Here is a 15,372-nt window from a genome sequence, read left to right as displayed (position 1 = left end):
AAGGCAAAGACTGCAATGACTTAGTATTAAAGACACCAATATGGATAATCTCACCTGCTTTAGAACAGTTATAACCGAAAACCTACGGCTGGCATGAACACGGCCACGAGAGTCAGGATCACAATTCTTTCAGGTTTCTTACAATACCTTTTTTTTTTTTAATTTTTGGGTTATGACAGTACTTCTGGGTAGCAAAGCCTGGATCAACTGAAGGTTTCATTTTCAAGACAAGAACTCTAGACGCACACTAGTCCTCCCACACCAATACTGACTGCATCTACACACCTAAGATCTGTTGGGGATTTTTTTTAAGGGAGAAACCCACTTCCTGAGACACAAAGTATTTTTTTCCCCAAAGATTAGTCCATCTGCTTGCACAAAGAACTAAAACACTGTTTACAACTACAGTTCAAGAGCCCTTCACAGACATGTATCAAATAGGGGGGCCGGGGATTTCAGTCAGAAGATAAAACTGTGGATACTGTAACACCATGTTCTTATAACTTTAATGGCATTCTTTAAAAAAACCCCAACATTTTAAGCATTATGGACAGCTAGTGTATTGCACTCCAAGAGTATGCTCTGATATTATAAGAATACCTGAAATCAAGTGAAGCACCACCCACTCCATAACCCATATATTAAAGATTTAGAGGCTTTTAGAAAAGGATTTTTGCACTCTACTTACTGCCAAGGAAAGCATTTCATCACAACAGATCTATTTTTAATTACTCTCCCTCTATCTTTAAAAAAAAATTATATAATAATTTTCCTGGGTTTAACTAAACATGGGATTTTCAAAATCATTATCATTAAGTGAGCATATAAATTTAAAATCTTAACCAGAAAAAAATTGATTAAGAGTTTTGTAAGAATGTGTATTAATAAGTATTGGTAAGAGTGAAAGGCTACAAAGTCAAGGTCGCTGGGCTGCCATATTTAACATGTTTCTTGCTGGATGGTCATGATTAACTTCATTCTAACAACAAAGGATCAGCAGGCCAACAAAAGACTTATTTCTGTTGCAAGATTACTACTGTAATTTAGGTGGCAATAAACACAAATATCCATTATCTGCTCTAAATTGTATGAAACATGAAAGAGATCACCTTCAATAATTACTACTCTCTGTATTAAAGAATGAGTACTAATCCGAAGTGCTGATGAAACGTTAAGCAAAGTAATACCATCTGTTACATTACTCAACCCAAATGACACCTTAACTTGTACTGTTTCTGCAAGTTATCTGGCATACTTAAAATGAGCACCTAATTATTAGTAAGCCATTATTCCACTCAGGCAAATACTAGACATTACTTTGCTTCTCACCTTGAAGGCTTTCCTGCTTTCAAATACTGATTCAGCATCAACAAATGCTCCATGCACTGCACAGCAAATAGAAATAATGCTGCATAAAAGTGTCTAGTGAAAGCTGACAACTTTGTCCTAATGCAAGGAAACCCCCCATCAGAATACGAATTCTAGTTCGGCATATGTGATGAACAAACTGTAAGCATGTACTCATCTTAGAGACATACTTGGAAGTCAAATGCACAAAAAATTATTCACATTATAAAACCTTGTATTGGGTGATTCAGTTTATCACATTTTTAGTGTGCAGATATAATTCACTTAAAACCCCACCCTTGGATTGATCTCATCAGAATATGCTCAAGAAATAATCATGTACTTCTCAATGAAAATCCTGGTGGTTTTTTAAGATACTATAGTGCTTAAATTAGTAGTCATAAACATGAATAAGAGCACTTTTTATTTCTATTCCACTGGTAATTATGATTATTGGCATCTCTGAAAACCAGGTCATGAGAACTATGGAAAAAAAGGAAAAATTGTGCTGTGTCAACTAGCAGAATTGTTCAAAAGGTAACACAGGATTAATCCTGTTAAAACACATCATGTCTAGAATACTTGTGTATAATTCAGTATGCTTGATTCTGCAAAATCCTACAGTAATTTTGATTACAAAGTTACCTTGATACAATATTGGAAGATTTGATCTAACACCTACCTCTTGACATCACTAGAAATAATCCTAACATTTAAATAGGCTTTTGGGTTACGGCCTTAATGGAGTTTATTATCTTGCTTCAGATCCCTTCTTAAAACTTGTTTGTTGTAATGCCTACAGAAACTGCTGATTTGCTTGCTACAGCTGGTCTCTACTATGGTGACCAACAAATCCTATTTTACTACCTATTCTATCCAATTGTTGTCTTTGGCCTACTTAAGAGTTCTTTTGTGCTCAGCGTTGTCATTGCTACAAATACACACTGCCTAGCACAATGTATGTGCACTATCACCAGACTCACATAAACCAGCACCTGGAATAATAGAGATACATGGCTAGGATTCCAGTATATTAGAACAATATACAGTAACCAATGACGCTGCAAGGCTGTTCTGTACTACTTTCACTCAGATGTTTAAGGAATGATACTGTGTGCCAGCTTCAAGGCCATGGATCAAAAATGCATGCATAAACAAGGAAAATGATATTTTGGTGCTAATTATTTTCGCACACGTTAGATTTGACTCAGATTCTGAAATGCACTTTATACCTCAAAGTAAAACAACTGAAGGTAAATTCACTCTCTAACAACGGGAGTGTCTGAGTCACTGAGGGCCATATTCATTTCAGTATCAATAATACCACAGATGCATACACAGCCTGTATCAAAGATATAAAAGCAGTGAATGCACAACTAATATGTTTTACTAGTTCTATGAAAATATCAAAAGGACCTATCCCTGTCGTATGGTTTTAAACTTTTTTTTTTTAATCAGTTTTTCCAGGAACAAAAGACTAAATGAAATCTTTGAATCAATCAATCAAAAACAAGTACATATTATTTGGAATAGCTAAATTTTCACGGGTAAATGTTCTTCTCATAGAACTTGCCCTGTATCACTATTAAGTATGGAAAAAATAAATGGGCTACAGAACAGTTAATATATTGAGGTAAAGAGTCAAAAAGTTCCAAACAGAATGCTCAACTTCATTTTCACCATGCAGTTACAGATTTAATTATAGTCGCTCAGAAAGAGTTTAGCAGATTAACATTGAGCTGGTGTACATTTAATTGGACAGAAACTGGTCACCCTTCACCTCCTAACATATACAAAGGACACTGGGGTGTGATGGATCAAGACCTATCCATCGTTAACGCACCAACCATCTGAAACTATTTCTGAGTTTTTTAGCAAGCTTATCCTAAAACAAATCTGTTTGCTCCTACTGTTCATTTTAGAATTCTATTCTCTAAGCATTTGGAATTGTGCTGGCTTTGGCTGGGGTAGTTTTCTTCACAGAAGGAAGTATGAGGCTACCTATGGTTTGAATTTGTGCTGAAAATAGGGTTTGCTTGCACAATGTCAAGGCCTTTTCTGCTTCTTGTACCACCCTGCCAAGAGGCTGGGGGTGCACAAGAAGCTGGAGGGGCATGGCTGGGACAGCTAGCCCCAACTGACAAAGGGATAAGCCATTCCAAATGGCATCATGCTCAGGACATAAAGTGGGGTGAAGGAGGAGGAAGGAGTTTGGAGTGATGGCACTTGTCTCCCCTAGTCACCGTTATAAACAATGGAGTCTTGCTTTCCTTGGGATAGCTGAACACCTGACTGGCCCAGGAAAGTGGTGAATGAATTCCATTTTTTGCTCTACTTGTGTGTGCAGCTTTTGCTTTAGCTGTTAAACTGTCTTTATCTCAACCCACGAGTTTTCTCACCTTAGTGTTTTGTTCCTGGCTGGGGTTAAACCACAACAAGCATCTTCTACTTTTCAGAGTAAATTAGTTCATGGCCAACTTACATCCATCTAGAAACGGCAGCCTACATAGTTCTTTTCCTTGTCTGCATTTATTTTCATACTACAGTTAAGGAGAGCAATCATACCCCTATTAACCTTCATTTTGCTAGGCTAAACAAGCCAAGTTCTTTTAGCTTCCTCTCATAAGAGACCAATTCCTCTGAGGCAGCATACCAGCTGCTTTCCAGAAGCTCAGACAGGCAAGATCTAGAACACTTTCCTTGTCTATCTTGACATTTCATTTTCAATTGGCACATGGATTCCTAACAAATATATTCATTAAGAATCCTGAGGACTTTCTGTAATTCAGCAATGCAGACAAGAAAAAGTGGTATGTTACAGAAACATGAAATGCTTTAGAGTACAATTACGGATTATTTGTGACAGAAACAGTGTAAAATCTCTATGCATTAACAACTGAAATGTGAAATATGTTAAGCATTTAGAGACACTGCCATTGCAATGTACATAGCTGCAGTACCGATAGCATTTGACAATATGCAGAAAACTTGGGGAAACACATCTGGCACAACAATGTTACTCGTTAACATGTCAAAAAGAAGGTAAAATTCCAACACAAAGGACAAGGTCAGGGTTTCATGCATGCATTATCATTAATGTTAAAAATCCCATTGGCTTCCATTGAATCAGATTTCCACATGACAAAGTTTTTTATCAGGAAACTTTCTAATTTAAAGATACAAAAGAGCCTGGTTATTTCCAACACTGAAATCAAAAAACCAAACTTATCCAGTTATGACACCAATAAATAGCTAAAATTTACTTCACTTGAAGACAAGGAAAAAACACCAGATTCCTAGAAAAGTCTTCACAGCCTGGGCCTGGGTCACAGAACTAACATAAATTGATGATCTAAATTGTATCTCATTAGAAAAACAGAAAGCATGATAGAGTCAAGATTTGTAAAGTGCCAATTAAGTTACATTACAGAAAAATAAAACCTTTCATAAACCATACTATTCATTTGAGTATTTCATCTCATAATTATGAGTCAAGGAAGGAGGTTACAATTTAGAATTAGCATAGTACATAATAAGTTAGAATACCCATTGTATATGAAACAAATAAAAAATGTATTCCTTACATACTTGTATTCTTTACAGGAGCTCTGCATTTCTAAACAACACTGAATGACCCTCAGAGTTTCATGCAGAGATTCAAAAATGTTATTTTTTGCTAACAACATGCATAATGCATGCCCTATTATGACCTCTATCTGTCAAAATTGATTCCAGCATCTGTTCTTCCCAAGCAACACAAAATGTGGTTTACGTGTTGGGCAGGGATCATTCTAACATACGAAACAACAACACAGCATATAGGAGAGCAGGGTTCAAAGGCAAATTTGTGGATATACTTTATACTGTTAGCACAAAGACGTGAAACAACTTTGTCTGGATTAAACATCCCTTCCTAGCTAATAAGAAGATCCCTTTCTTTTTCTCTAGGAAAAATATAGCATAGTCACCAAATATTTATAACCTGATCAAAAAAATATAACCCAGTAATGCAATGGAATAAAGCCTCCTGACTTCATGAGGCTTTGAATCTGAAACAGAATTTTAGACTATCTGACAAGGCCAAATCCTGATGTTTCCATAATCTCAAGAAAATAACATTGCCTTTTGTATAGGAAATGACATAAATGCTCACTAATTGTCCTTTCTTTCACCAAAAGAGCATTTTGGGTGTCTATTTGGAACCTCTGCACTTGCTTTAACCCTTTCTGGTTTACATCTTTGCAGCTACAAAAATAGGGAATGCAGTTCTACGGAGAAACAAGCTGAAATTTAGTGATTGATAAGCCTTGCACAGCAAAGACCGGGAGGAATATTCCATGCAAAATCTCTGAGCAGGTACACCTCCATACATCTTCACCCTCCAACCAGGAACTGAGGGCTACATAACTCACGGCAGTGTCTCATGGGATTAAATGTCTGAACAGCGGCCCACACTGTCACGGATAATTTTAACAGCAGAAACTAGAGACACAGGCAAAGGGAAACTCATATTGAAATAAAAAATTAGTATTTACACCATGGTAAGTAAAATTAGACTGTGAAGCTTTCAGATCAAGAAGCACAACTGCAAATAATAAAGTAACAAGGAGTTAGGACAAAAAGAGCAAAGCAGACAGGTTGATAAGGACAGCAGCATGAAGAACAGGTGGAACTGTTAAACCCACAATCTGAGCATCCATGACACAAAATCACCAGCTTTGACATGTTTTTTGGCACCATCATCTAGGTCCAACACTAATATTAAAAGCTAGTTAAAGAAAAGCTCTAATCTGAGCATGGGCTATAGGAAAACAAAGTCCGTTGGCAGTCTCTGTATGTTCTTCCAATCAGCTCCGCTACCTTAATTGTTCAAAATCCCTGTTCACAATCCTTTTGTCGCAAAATTAACAGCAAACTTGGCTCTTCTCTCTTGCATTTATCAGGAGAGCAGCTTCCCAATTCCTCATCAGCGTCATCTATCTCCAAAACCAGTGGAAGTCAATGGCTTTGTACAGTTACTGCCAAGGCAAAACTTGTCTAGAAGGCTTTCTCAGCTGGTGAGAAAACATGAGAAAAGCAACACTAGTAATCACTTAAAAAAACCCACTTACATTCAGTTTCTGAGGCGTTCTTTTAATTCCTCAAAAGAGACTAGGGTGCGGTGGAGTTTTTAACTTTTAGGCCAAGTACTTATAACACAAATTACAGAACTCACATAAGTGGAAGATGCCAGCACAGTCTATTAAGTGCACCCTTCAGAGTGTCAATGATTTAAATAATTACTCTCAAGTCATTATTTTTGTATGTCATTCTAATTAGAAGTTCTAATTTTAGGTATTGCTTTTAAGCCTTACATTCATAAAATCATAGAATGGGCTGAGTTGGAAGGAGCTTTAATGATTACCTCATTCCAACGTTCCTGCCATGTGCAGAGGCACTTTCCATTGTACCACGTTGCTCAAAGCCCCATCCAACCCAGCCTTGAACACTTCCAGGGATGGGGCATCCACAGCTTCTCTAAGCAACCTGTACCAGTGCCTCCCTACCCTCACAGTAAAGAGCTGTTAGCTGCTTCCTAACTACACCTTCCCCCTTTTGGTTTAAAGGTAAGATGGCTGAAACACTGACAGTGCCTGAGACTCAGGAATATTCCACTTGTCTTCTCTTTAACTGCTTTGCCTTTGAGTACTGTTCAATTCAGTCTCACTATCTGTCATATGATTAACCACAACTCTGGAGTTTGCCACTTGACTCAATTTTGAAGTCAAAGAACTACACAAGGCTGATTATTAAAACGTTTATCAGCTACCGTGAGCCTTAACTGCTACATTTTTTCTTAGAGAAGTAAAGCAGTCCTTTCCTCCACGAACAGAGAGCTCACAAGCAGTGGGGCAATATGGGGGAAAGGATGCAGGGAGGTACAAAATAATCTTCACTGTCTCAAAATTCAGATGACAAATATGTAATGCACTCCAAAACACATCTGATAAACAGTCATATTTCTCTTCCATCAAAATGGGGAACTTAAAGACTGTCATCCTCCAGAACGTATACAACTAGGGGAAAAAAAAGTCTTTTTTTTCCACAGTCCTAGCCCTGCTTTCTGTCACTGTCCTCTCTTCCAACAACCATTTCCTTCTCAAAAACCTTACTGAAACAGGATTTGGGGTTCCCTCAGTCTTTTACTGTCAAATCTATAGTTTTTCAAAGATTCAATTTTTCTACCATTTCTCCTTAATGCTGCATATATAAACTGTATTCTTGGCAGAGACCTCTGCAAAAATGGTCAACCATCAACCAAAATGAAGATGTGTGGGAGGAAAAAAATCTGTCTGCTAACAGTCTGATCAACAACCTGTTATGAGAAACAGCAAAACACCACAGCTCAGGAAGTCCTTGTGCTTCCTCGGGTTTTGTAAATCTGATCATTAGCAAAAAGCCCCCAGATATGTGGCTGTATCTCCATTTTCCAGTTAATATCCAGACAAAACTTGGAACTACATTGCAGATCATAGCAGGAGTTCATTACAAGGAAAACAAACAAGTCTAGCAATGTAATTCAATTTACAAGGTTGCATTTTTGAAACTGTATGAGTTCTAATATATTTCTACACATTTGTTTTTATATTACAGCAGTTTTGCTGCTTAAAGACCAATGCGCAGACAAATGGGCATCTTCCCCTGCTCTGAACATCAGTATGTGACTTCACCCAAATGCTTTTGTCAGCAAAGATTTTTTGAGGATCACTATGATTAGTGACAATGTGAGCAGCATTAATAAAATTAACAGCATGGGAACATGGACATTCACTGAGGTGAACAGTCCCCTCTCAGTAGGAGCTTTAAGTTTTCAGGTCTTCCAAGGCAAGGTCAGCTTAGTGCTCCTATAAATAAAGCACCTATTTTGACCAGAAATAAGAAATTTAGCAAAGAAAATCCAGAATCCAAACTAAGTTTCAGAATTTTTTTTTTTTTAATTTAAAAAAATAACTCCAACAGAAGGCATTTTCTTACTTCATCCTTAAGCAGGGGCATTTGGCACCTTGTGACACTCAAATTTTAAGGAGCCTGGAAGCTCACCTCTGTGCAAGAAAAAAAAACTGGCACTACAAAAATGCTTCTGAAGAGCCATGTTTTTAAACTTCAGAAGAGAAAGTCACAAGGGCTGCCTTTTGGGAAAGGAATGACCCTATTCTTATTTAAACGACCCATGACCATTCATCTCTCATGACCTTAACTGGTGGTTCTGCTCATAACTCTCACAGATTCACTCCTGAGGTTTAAATTAATTTTTGTGTCTCAAAACAGAAGGAAAAGAAAATGCAAAGATTTTGGGAAGTCAGGTGACAAAATGTTGCAACAGAAAAGAAATACAAAAATTAGTCAAGTACACTGCTGAAAGAAACTACAAATGCCAACCGAATCCCATTTGCACAGCAAACTTTTTCACAAGCATCTTAGGCATCTTTCAAACACTCAGTCCTCCCCTATAATACATACATTTGTCTTTGTAGATCCACATTAATTCAGAAAACCTGAACATGCCCTAGATTGATAACTGCAGATTGCAAATGCAAGAAAGTATGTCTAAAATCACAGAAACTTCCTGCGCAATTCCAAAATCATGTCTTAGTTTTTATACTCAAACTCGGGTAATTTCTCAAAAGAGAAGGAGGACTCTCTCCATGACTACACTGAAAGAAAGCAGAGAGCTAACAAAGTCACTGACCTAATCGTCATTGCCACATACTTTTTGTGATTAATTAAGAGTGAAAACTATTTTTCTTTCACAGACAGACAAAGTTTCCCTTTCACAGCTGGTTTTCCTCCAAACAAGTGTTAAGGACAAGCTCTTGTAGAGTTTTAACTTCAAATGTTTATTAAGGCAAGTACTCCTTACTTGGAGTGACACAGACAGCTATCCTTGTAAGAGTAAGGAATTTTGGAATTGCCTGGATTGAAAAGTCTCAGCACTTCGAACAAGCATTAGAAACGGCTGAGTGCTAAATGTTTCATGGGAATAAACAAGGAATAATCAGGTTCAAAAACACAGTTTTCATTTGTTTTGACAAAATAATGAAATTTCATCATTTCAGTGTAGTCCAAGAGGAGAATTAGGGATATAAACTTTAAAAATCATGTTGCCTCAAATGTAAGCTTTTTTTTTTTTTATATTAAGCAAAATGGAGTTTTGGCACATGAATTAAAAAGTGTGGTACACGTGGTGCTGCTTTTTATAAAAGCCCATGGTATGAAGATTAACCAGTGTTAATTATCACATCTTTTAATGTGATGCCATAGACAGGCATGGCATTCTAATTCACAGATCTGTTCAAACATGTACCTGCCCTGAGGAGCCAACAACTTGCACTGGGCAGATACTACAGATGAGCTATGAAGGTGTGTCCAGACAGTAGATTATGTGCAGCAAAAGCCTCTGAAAAAATGGGACGAATCTTGCAATACAGAAGTCCATTATTCCACAGAAGTAATTATTTTGAGCTGTACTTTAAATACTAACTTCCTCATGCCCAGGGATAATTCTGCAGCAAGCAGTAAGAGAAAAAAGGCTTGGAAACAGGAAATTCCACTTTGGAAATGGAATTTAATACTGCAAAATGTCATGAATCTTGTAAAGGACCTAGACATTTTTTCTAGTGTAGAGAACTCACAGATGGAGTAAGTTTAAAAGCAACATATAAGCCATGCAAATACATACCTATGCCACCTAGAATCTTTCACAGGTATCAAATTTAAAAACACAGGTTGTTGAAAATGTGCTGACATTTTATTCATCAAGAATTGCAAAAATAAAAATTCAATTATATTTCATGCAATTTCTTTGGTGTTCAGTATTGACTAATAGCATCTGCCTCTAAGACAAAAGGCCTCAGTCTCCATTTCTGTTACTTACAAGAATTAAATTCTCTGGCATGAGAAGCATTTTAAATTATTACATATTGTGAAAGGGAAGTGGCTGAGGCCTGGCAAAGCAGGCAGGTCCCAGCACATGACAAATCCTTTCGCCTGCACGCGCCCTCTTCATAACGCTAACATAATCCTTCAGCTTTTCAAGTTAAACGCTCTTATGATCTTACTCTTCAAGCAATTTTTCTTCTTTGTGGCATCTACCCTGATTACAGCTGAAACCTCTTTTACTTCTTAACTGATAGTTCTTAGCACACATGCAAAAAAATTTCAGGCCTTACAGATCTTCTTTGCATGCAAGCATCAGTAGATAAATGTTGCCAAGAATTACGGCATTATATTAAAGCAATGAAAAGACATTGTTGTTTTGGCTAAAACAAACCTGTTCCCAAAAAATATGCCTACTTATTTCTGGTCTGTATAGGCTGCAGCAAATAAATTATTTTCTTCAAGAAAAGAGAACAGAACTTGTTTTCATTACAAAGTATTTGTGCTATAATAGTCAAAAAGGATGAATACGTATTTCACTGTTAACACCACAATGCAGTTAAAATTGTTTCTCCCTAAACAGTATATACTATTTATATATTGTTTTTATGTTGCACACTTTGCATATGTGAAGTATTGGCAATCTATGAAAATAAATTCTAGAAAATAAAAAACACATCATATTTTGTGATACCTCCAGCTTTCCCATGAATTTGTAGTATCCCTAGCCTCAATCAGCTGATATACCCAAAGGCATTGAGACTACAATGTAAATATCCAGTGAGTATAAAAATATATATCTTACATAAGTTTTTTACTGTCTTCATTTATGTTAGCCTTTCTTTTCTAGCACAACTAGCATATGAAAAATTATATACTATTCTGATACACTGTTTCTGCATACTCCCTTTTTATCAAAGGAAAGTATTTTCAATTTTTAGTAACATTTTCAAAATAGTTTACAAATTTAAGTAGATTAATTTTCTATCTCTACATATAAGTAAGTCCTTAACTTGAAGACTGCTTACATGATGAATAAATAATAAGCCGTAAAAGGGTCTTCCTTTAAAGGCAAAAATGAAAACATACAATAAAATGATCCATCACTTGACCGCTGTTGCAAAATCAAGACACTATTGGTAAATTATCATATGCAATAAAGATGGGAATCAAGTTTAGTCCCCGTCAAGATGTCAATGCTGCCATAATAATCATGCTCCATCTTACATATTTTTGCTTCTTTCCCTCCCTGTCAAGGAAACTCTCATATATTCATCTGCACAATAGTGAAGATTCTCCTTCTACTTTCTGTTTCCAGTCTGAATGTGGATTATATACTCCAGCAAAGTGTGAGATTTGTTAAGACAGAAACCACACCTGAAAGCAACAAAGTATATGGGCTGATATCCCATTTAAGTCTGGATGACTTATCTCACTTATCTCCTCACTGCGGCTGCCACCGCTGCCTCCTATGACCAGTTTGCCATTATCTCACTGAAGTTACTTAGCCGGTGACCAGGTGATCCACAGATTCAAAAGAAAGGTAGTAAGGGAACACCTTAGTGGGAAAAAGCATCACACCTTGTGGCAACAGCCTGTAGTTACATCAAAGAATCATCCAGAGATCAAACTGACACCAGCAGAACACCCAGACTTTCTCCCAAAATACTGCCCTGACAAAGAACACACCTTAGACACTTAAATCCCAGCATCAGCTCTTTGAGCCTGGTTGATCATTCAGTGTTTCTCAGGTGCCTGAGCCTTGTGCAGGGCAACACACAATTTCAGGGTTTAAATCAATACCACAAGAAACAAATAACAAAACCAGCACACAATGCACAGGAGCAGTCGGAGCTTTAAGTCCCCATCATTAAGCCTCATACTCTTTTCCTATTCAGCCTTTCTTGTTCCCATGACAAAGCAAACAAGGGGAAGGTGAAAATTATAAGGCAACCTGTATGGTCTTCTGTAAAGATTTTTTTTTTTTTTTTTTTAAACGTTGTAGAAGATATACCAGCATTAAGTGAATGCCAGTGTACTAAAATGATCCCTGCCAGTCACAAGAAGACTGCTACTGCCAGAAGTGTGACATTGTTCTGGAAGGAAAGCTGTGATCCATACATGCAGCTTTTGCGGTATCATATTTCATGCTATTTGTTGCTGTCAAATCCAATTAAGGAAAAAGGCCAAGAAGAGTAAACATCATGCTTTATTGTCTGAAATAAAAGACAGTGCCTCATGCTCTCCCCTCTCCCACATTCCCTATGCCGAACAGGCTGGTTAAAGAATAACCTCTAAGGTTAACGGACTGAGGCACCTTCTCAAGGTATCAGATAATGAAGTTACTTTTTAATTCCCTGTTGCACACTAAAGCTTAAGAAACACAAGTTATGAGAAGTGCAAGACTGAACATGTCTTCTATTTATTTGCAGGTCAGCAAGAGCAGCAAAGAGGGCTGAACTCCAACTTCTTTCACTTAATGCCTCAGAAAAAGTACTTTACCTTTGCTCCTGGATAAACCACAGCGAAGGGTGACAACTGAATAAATTAATTCTACTGAAAAATCCACCAGATCAGGTTTTATAATGTCACTACTTGAAAATACTAAGTACCAAAAATTCAAACATTACATCGCTGAGCTGTTAATTATGATCTGCAAGATATTTCTTAAAACAACTCAGTACCATAGAAATAGGTAGTTATATGTGAAGTTGTAGTAAGTAGACATCTCAACACAAGTATCAGACAGCTGTACAAGGCAGACTGGTAAAGCCTACAGAAACAGAATTTAAAAGTATATGGATAAACAGTATAAAGACTACAAATACTTTCTAAGAACAAGTCAGGGACATTGTTTAGAGTTCTTTAAAGCAAACAATGAAGAAGCAAGATTGTATATTAATGTGGATTAGCAAAATAATTTTAACAGGACTCACAACAAGGCTGTCTTCCAGCTTACATGATATAAGAGGAAAAGTTTCCCCCTGACCCCAATAAACAAACAACAAAAGGACAGGAAATAAAAGGTTGGAACAACAGTATTTTTTTCAAATAGAAGGGGATGTACAAAAGGGTCAACCAAAGGAATCCATGTTTGGCCCTCCCTTGTTCAAAAAATTAATAAGTATAATTAAAATGGGAGTAAGAGTGGATTAAGTCTTGTAGAAGGTGCAAAAGCATTTCTTTAATAAGAATACTACTTGCAAAGGACTGAAGGAAGATTTCATGAACAATAGGATACAAAATCAGAGAGTAACTCTGGCTGGAAGGATCTTTGGTGGCCATTTGGTCATACCTTCATGAAAGACTTAAAGCAACAAATGGATTGAATAATTATACACAGTGATGAAGTGTGAAACAGCTGTCCCCACAGAGACAACAGATCTCAGAGCAATTGCTAAGTATTTTTTACAATCAGTCCTTTAATATTACAATCTAATTCTGCTCTATACCAACACTAAGAAATTTCTTCTAGCAGACACAAAACTAGAAAGACTGACTACTCTTGGACCTAGAAGCATGCAAACAAGCAAAAAGGATGATCAGACATACAGAAGAGCTTCTGTATCAGAAGGATTAAGTAGATAACAGCTCTTCAGGCTAGAGGAAACATGACCCAAGGGGATATGACAGAGACAACCCATGAGTGGCGTAACAGCGACCAGAGAAAAAGTACTCATTATTTCCTTATTTATTATTCATTTTCTTGAGCCAAAAAAATATAGGTGTCAAAGTAATAGGTAGCAGGTTAAAAGCAAACAAAAAGATGTGCTTTATTCACACAACTAATCATGAGAGTGATAGTTAAAGGATGTTGTGAGGATTTTAGACTGGTTTAAGAAGTGATAATGAAAATACGTGGATGGAAAATTAAGAGCTAAGAAATGAAACCACAAGGTACAGCAGGAAGTACCACAACACCTTACCCCAAATTCTATCCTTCAGCATCCATTTAACTGGCTACTCTTGGAGGGATCCCAGGCTAGCTTGGCTTGCAGCCCAACTCAGCCTCATTTTTCTCTTCTCTGGGAATCTCAAAGTGGTGAGCAGATTAAAAACTCTCCAAAAGCAGCATCAGTTTCTCAGGCTCTTGCCTCTGGCCTCTTCTATCAAGCTTTAAAACCTTCCTCAGGCAAAAGGCAGAGGCAGCTCTGGGAGCTTCTCTTGTGTGAATTTTCAGCAGTCTTTTTTCTCCCATGGGATGGCTGCTTTCAATTTTACAATGTTTCCCAAATTCTTTGTGTGAGAATTACTTTGAAGTAGTGATCAAATAGTGGTTTAGTTAAATGAGTGAGCCACAAGAAAAGAAACCATATGCTTTAGAGTACTGTTAAAATTCAGTTACTTTTGACTATTTTTAATCATTCATTGCCTTATTATCTTTGTTTTGCCTTCTGAGAATTAAAATATCCTGAAGATTAAAATCAGATATGAAAATAGATGGGTAAATGCAATATTCCTCCTAAAGATGAGTAACAGATTTTTAAGTCCCAATAAACTTCAGCAAAATACCAAGCAATTCCTTCCACTTGCCATGGTAAGTAAAGGCAACTTCTGGCCATACAGCTGCTGGCACATGCCTCTTTTTTTTTTTTTTTTTTAATAGTGCTGTACTACTTTTGTGTGTGTTTAAAACACAAAACAGTGAATTTTTTTGTTTTATTGATGATACTTGTATGCCCATTTTGCCCACTTCTACCTTACCTTATCCTTTTTTCTGGCTGACAACTTCCTTGCAGTTATCTCCAAACAATGATGCTTAAACAGTTGAGGGTGAGTGCTTTTATGCAGAAAAAGAGAAAGACACTGAAGGATTTTTAACCCACCTCAGCTTAAAAATTATGCCAACATATGGCTAAGCATGTATTGAACACCATCACTTCTCTAAGAAAAAATAAAATGTTAATTGCTTAAGATATAGAGACAGTCCCAAAAAATATATCCAATAAGACAAGAGTTTAAATTACTCAACTGCAAATTAATCTTGCAATCCAACCAGACAAGGATGAAAGAGTTTTACAAAATAAATACATCTCACCCTTTGGCATCTGGGTCTTCTGATGTTTAATTAAAAGAAAAGGCTAAAGGCTATGTTCTTCTCTGAATGTT

At 36.8% G+C, this 15,372-nt stretch overlaps 1 protein-coding gene across 3 annotated transcripts in view; it reads right to left on the bottom strand.

Moving 5' to 3' along the window:
- The window catches only part of VAV3 (vav guanine nucleotide exchange factor 3), a 152,871-nt gene that overhangs the window by 30,300 nt on the left and 107,199 nt on the right, over nucleotides 1-15,372 (bottom strand). The window lies entirely within an intron of this gene.

Source organism: Corvus kubaryi, unplaced genomic scaffold, assembly GCF_017639235.1.
Source record: "Corvus kubaryi isolate FWS band 111438036 unplaced genomic scaffold, C.kubaryi_AGA036_p1.0 37334, whole genome shotgun sequence".
NCBI lineage: Eukaryota > Metazoa > Chordata > Aves > Passeriformes > Corvidae > Corvus > Corvus kubaryi.
This window is presented reverse-complemented; position numbering and strand designations above follow the sequence as displayed.